Source organism: Gorilla gorilla, chromosome 3, assembly GCF_029281585.2.
Source record: "Gorilla gorilla gorilla isolate KB3781 chromosome 3, NHGRI_mGorGor1-v2.1_pri, whole genome shotgun sequence".
Taxonomy (NCBI): domain Eukaryota; kingdom Metazoa; phylum Chordata; class Mammalia; order Primates; family Hominidae; genus Gorilla; species Gorilla gorilla.
The window spans coordinates 166,174,837-166,180,836 of record NC_073227.2 but is presented as its reverse complement, the minus strand read 5'-3'; the positions used below and the strand labels follow the sequence as shown (position 1 = coordinate 166,180,836).

General features: G+C 48.7%; 1 long non-coding RNA gene across 10 annotated transcripts in view; it reads left to right on the top strand.

Moving 5' to 3' along the window:
- Positions 1 to 5,567: 5,567 nt before the first annotated feature.
- Positions 5,568 to 6,000, top strand: part of LOC129533256 (uncharacterized) — an 81,237-nt gene continuing 80,804 nt past the window's right edge. For 7 of the 10 annotated variants that reach the window (XR_008679340.2, XR_008679341.2, XR_008679334.2 and 4 more), the window contains exon 1: positions 5,574 to 5,934. This is a non-coding gene — a long non-coding RNA (uncharacterized lncRNA). Of the gene's footprint in view, positions 5,935 to 6,000 lie in introns of all 10 variants that reach the window. The other 3 variants (XR_010133518.1, XR_010133517.1, XR_010133519.1) reach the window with 2 other exon arrangements.

Below are 6,000 nucleotides of genomic sequence, written 5' to 3'. Positions count from 1 at the left end.
TACCCCCAACCCCGTGCTCTCTGAAACATGTGCTGTGTCAACTCAGAGTTAAATGGATTAAGGGCGGTGCAAGATGTGCTTTGTTAAACAGATGCTTGAAGGCAGCATGCTCCTTAAGAGTCATCACCACTCCCTAATCTCAAGTACCCAGGGACACAAAAACTGCGGAAGGCCGCAGGGACCTCTGCCTAGGAAAGCCAGGTATTGTCCAAGGTTTCTCCCCATATGATAGTCTGAAATATGGCCTCGTGGGAAGGGAAAGACCTGACCGTCCCCCAGCCCGACACCTGTAAAGGGTCTGTGCTGAGGAGGATTAGTATAAGAGGAAGGCATGCCTCTTGCAGTTGAGACAAGAGGAAGGCATCTGTCTCCTGCCTGTCCCTGGGCAATGGAATGTCTCGGTATAAAACCCGATGGTATGCTCCATCTACTGAGATAGGGAAAAACCGCCTTAGGGCTGGAGGTGGGACCTGCGGGCAGCAATACTGCTTTGTAAAGCATTGAGATGTTTATGTGTATGCATATCTAAAAGCACAGCACTTAATCCTTTACATTGTCTATGATGCAAAGACCTTTGTTCACGTGTTTGTCTGCTGACCCTCTCCCCACTATTGTCTTGTGACCCTGACACAACCCCCTTTTCGAGAAGCACCCACGAATGATCAATAAATACTAAGGGAACTCAGAGGCTGGCGGGATCCTCCATATGCTGAACGCTGGTCCCCCGGGTCCCCTTATTTCTTTCTCTATACTTTGTGTCTTTTTCTTTCCTAAGTCTCTCGTTCCACCTTACGAGAAAGACCCACAGGTGTGTAGGGGCAACCCACCCCTACAACTTTCATCAGTCACATTGAGAGTCCAGAAGATAAAGGAAAAGGTCGTGGATTTCGCTGAGAACTTACCAGAGTTGAACTCCCTCATTTTCCGTTCCCCAGCATTGGCGGGTTCTGGGACTGGTGGCTGTGGTGGCTCGTTGGTCTTTGTGTCTTAGAAGGTGGGGAATAATCATCATCTTGAAAAAGAAAAAATGGTCATTACTGAAGGAACCATCTTAGGTTACAGCCACCTCTGGGTCAATTCCCAACATTCAAAAGCTGAGCAGGGCTTTAAAGCTATCTTAATAATTATTTCTGTATTGCAAACTTCAGCATACTTTTTTCTAGTTACATTTGAAATGTTATTCTTTTGGGATGTGCTCAAGTGAATACTGCTTTTTCCTCTGTCTTGCTTCATTACTTTTTAGTTTGCTTCAATTGAATTATCATTGTAAGTCTCCCCTTCTCCTCAAATAACTTTCAAATTGCTGCCAAGAACTATGTTCTATTTTAAGGCTTTTGAGAAAAAATTTTCAATGAAGATAGCCACCTAAAGTTATACAAATATAGAAGAAACAGGATAAAATAAAGCTTAGATTGGAAAAAATATTTAAGATTATACAAAATTCAAGCATAAACAAGGGAAACTGAGTAATTGTATATTCAAATACTTTTAACAAGTGCAAAACATGTAGGCTTAAAGAAATAGAGCTGGCCAGGCATGGTGGTTCACGCCTGTAATTCCAACACTTTGGGAGGCCGAGGCAGGCAGATAACTTGAGGTCAGGAATTCGAGACCAGCCTGGCCAACATAGTGAAACCCCCTCTCTACTAAAAATACAAAAATTAGGCCAGGAGCGATGGCTCATGCCTGTGATCCCAGCACTTTAAGAGGCTGAGGCGGGTAGATCACCTGAGGTCAGGAGTTTGAGACCAGCCTAACCAACATAGAGAAACCCCGTCTCTACTAAAAATACAACATTAGCCGGGTGTGGTGGCACATGCCTGTAATCCCAGCTACTCGGGAGGCTGAGGCAGGAGAATCCCTTGAACCCGAAAGGCAAAGATTGTGGTGAGCCGAGATTGTGCCATTGCACTCCAGCCTAGGCAACAACAGCGAAACTCCATCTCAAAACAAAAAAAGAAAAAATTAGCCAGGTGTGGTGGTGCATGCCTGTAATCCCAGCTACTTGGGAGGCTGAGGCAGGAGAATCACTTGAACCCAGGAGGCTGAAGTTGCAGCAAGCCGAGACTGCACCATTGCACTCCAGCCTGGGTAACAGAGCAAGACCCTGTCTCAAAAAAAAAAAAAAAAAAAGAGAAAGAAAGAAAGAGGGCTACATTATTTATGAAACAGATACTGTTAACTCAGTCACCAGAAAGCCCGTGTATAAATGAGCAGTGAGATATTCAAGCACAGCACACACACACTTCTCAGGACAGCTGTCGTGAGAGTTCCAAGCTTGTTTCCTTCTGGATACATCAGCAACTCACTCTGCTATGATCCTGCAATACATCTCATGTTAGAATTAGAGACATCTGGGCCAGGCACAGTGGCTGATGTCTGTAATCCTAACACTTTGGGAAGCTGAGGCAGGCAGATCACCTAAGGTCAGGAGTTCAAGACCAGCCTGGCCAACATGGTGAAACGCTGTCTCTACCAAAAATACAAAAAATTAGCTGGGCATGGTGGCGTGCCCCTGTAATCCCAGCTACTCGGGAGCCTGAGGCAGGAGAATCGCTTGAACCTGGGAGGTGGAGGCTGCAGTGAGCCGAGATCGTGCCACTGCACTCCGGCATGGGGGACAGAGCAAGGCTCTGTCAAAAAAAAAAAAAAAAACAGAAAAAGAAAAAAGAATTAGAGACATCTGGATCAAATTAGCTGCCAGTCTCGCAAAGTGTCGGGTAACATCCTATTAAGATTGCTGCTTACACATCATCTATAAGATACTGAAAATATCATTTTAAGAAATCTTTTTTTTATTTTGAGACAGAGTTTTGCTCTTGTTGCCCAGGCTGGAGTGCGATGGTGCGATCTCAGCTGACTGCAACCTCTGCCCCCCGGGTTCAAGCAATTCTCCTTCCTCAGCCTCCTGAGTAGCTGGGATTACAGGCATGCACCACCACGCCTGGCTAATTTTGTATTTTTAGTACAGACAGGGTTTCTCCATATTGGTCAGGCTGGTCTCGAACTCCTGACCTCAGGTGATCCACTGACCTTGGCCTCCCAAAGTGCTGGGATTACAGGTGTGAGCCACCATGCCTAGCCAAGAAACCCTTATTTGAAAACAAGCCGGGCGCGGTGGCTCATGCCTATAATCCCAGCACTTTGGGAAGCCAAGGCAGGTGGATCACTTGACGTCAGTAGTTTGAGACCAGCCTGGGCAACATGTTATAACCCCATCTCTACTAAAAATATATTTAAAAAATTAGCTGGGTGTGGTGGTGGGCACCTGTAATCCCGGGTTCTCAGGAGGCTGAGGCAGGAGAATCACTTGAACCTGGGAAGTGGAGGTTGCAGTGAATGAAGATCATGCCACTGCACTCCAGCCTGGGTGACAACAGAAAGACTCCATCTCAAAAACAAAACGAAACAAAACAAAAAACCACTAAAAAAAAGACTCCATTTCAAAAACAAAACTAAAACCAAAAACACAACACAAATGTAGTATACAAATGAAAATAATTACTGTGTTAAACACAGTTTCATAGAAAATAAAAGACCAATCAAATACAATAAGCTGCCTTTTTAGATGGGTATGTTATTCTTTTTTTACAGCTAAAGAAGTGGGCTCAGAGAATGTTATTTGATTGGACCGTGTTGCATCTCTGGACAGTGCAGCTGAGATCAGACTTTGTGTGTAACTCCACTAGCCTACCAGGGTGCCTCTCATAAAGGTAAGAATTGTAAATGTGGCCTAATATAAAAAGTTGCCCGGGCAGCACTGGGTCAATTCTACATACAGTACTTCTATGTTCATCAAGGGAAACCTTAAGAGAAAGTGAAAATGCTTCTAGAAGGCGACTGGACACCAGCGCCTTTGCTTGTTGCCTTTGGGCTCTTCTTCTAAGGCCAACAGTGACCTGAAATTATTGACTGACTTTTCCAATCAAGTGGACAAAATGGTACCAAAGTCGCCAACATCAGACAAATTCACTTGAGGGCCTTATCTATGTGCCTTGAAAGACAAAACTGCTTTTGTAAAGGATACCGTATTTCAGAAAAACATAATCATATTAACAACTAATAAGACTGTAAAACGCTGATGTGCTGAATGCTACTTTAGAAAAACATGTTCAAATCTAGGGAAAAAATTTGATACAAAACTACGTATCAATTATCTAGCTAGCTAGCTAGCTATCTAGAGACATGCTTTCATTCTATTGCTCAGGATGGGAAGCAGTGGGATTATCATAGCTCACTGCAGCCTTGAGCTCCTGGCCTCAAGTGATCCTCCTGCCTCAGCCTCCTAACTAGCTAGGGCCACAGGTGGACACAGTTACGCCTGGGTTTTTGTCTGTTTGTTTTGTAGAGACAGGATTTCACTACATTGCCCAGGCTGGTGTCAAACTTTGGAGTCTCGCTGTGTCGCCCAGGCTGGGGTGCAGTGGTGCGATCTCGGCTCAATGCAACCTCCGCCTCCCGGGTTCAAGTAATTCTCCTTTATCAGCCTCCCACGTAGCTGGGACTACAGGGATGCGCCACCACTCCTGGCTAATTTTTGTATTTTTTGTAGAGACTGGGTTTCACCATGGCCAGGCTGGTCTCCAACTCCTGACCTCAGGTGATCCACCCGCCTCGGCCTCCCAAAGTGTTGGGATTACAGGTGTCAGCCACTGAGCCTGGCGGAGCACTTTCTTATGTCATTAAGTAGCCTAACCCAGGTGGGCCGCTGTCCCTCACGCCTGTAATCCCGACAACTCTGATGGCCAAGGTGAGAAGATCGCTTCAACTCAGGAGTTCGAAACTGGCCTGGGCAACATAGCGAGGCCCCCCCCCCCAACCCCATCTCTAGAAAAAAATACAAAAATTAGGCCAGGTGCACACCGCGCCCGGCTAATTTTTGTATCTTTTGTAGAGACGGGGTTTCGTCATGTTGCCCAGGCTGGTCTCGAACTCCTGAGCCCAAGCCATCCATCCTCCCGCCTCGGCCTCCCAAAGTGCTGGGATTACAGTAGGGCCCAGCCAGCCTCATGTTTTATTTAGCAGTCCCTCCCTGTTGCACACTTGGATAGTTTTTAAATTTTTTTGCACAGGGTTTACCTCAATCTCGCAGGCTGGAATGCTGTGGTGGGATCATAGCTCACTGGAGCCTTGAACCGTTGGGTTCATACTTGAGGGCTGGGGGGCTGAGGTAGGAGTACAGAGATGGGGTTGCGCCATGTTGGTAGGCTGCTCTTGGCCTGAAGGGTCCTCCCGCCTCGGCCGCGCCAGACATAGTTTTCTACTTTTGACCAACACAAACACTGTGCTGGGTCTGAATTTTTCAGCTACCCTTCTTCAGCTGGCAACACACAGGACCTGGCGGGGAGGTCGCTCTTACCAGTCCCCACTCTGAGGACAAGACTGCCCAGCTCCAGTCACCTTAGCGCCCCAGTGACGTAGCCGAACACCCGCTCCTCTGACATCGCCAGAGGCCCGCCTCTATGGTGTCGGCGAAGGCGCGCTCTTGTGACGTCACGGAAGGCGCGCTCTTGTTGGAGGCGCGCTCTTGTGGCGTCACGGAAGGCGCGCTGTTGTGAGGTCGCAGGGGACCGCCACTCACGCGGAGCCAATCGGAACTCGCGGCGGGGCTGCTGGGTCTTCCAGGAGCGCGCATGAGCGGACGCTGCCTACCGGTGGCCGGGCGGGATGTAACCGGCTGCTGAGCTGGCAGTTCTGTGTCGCTAGGCTTCGGCCCGGCCGCCGCCGCACATAAGCTGCGAGGAGGAGCTTTACGACTTCCCGGTCTTCGGGGCCGGGCGCAGCAAGGGCCAGACTCTGCGCTAGCAGGCGCTGCGCGCCAACCGGCCGGCACATGTCGCAGAAGGTGCAACCGATCGCACTGTCGCGCAGAAGCTCCTCAATGGCCAGCGCCAGCTGCAGCCCCGGCCGCCCACTCGCCTCACCTGAGCCTGGGTAAGTGCGCCCCACAACACCTCCCCCAGCCAGGGCCCGGGGACCCCCGGGGAGCGTCCCCAGCTA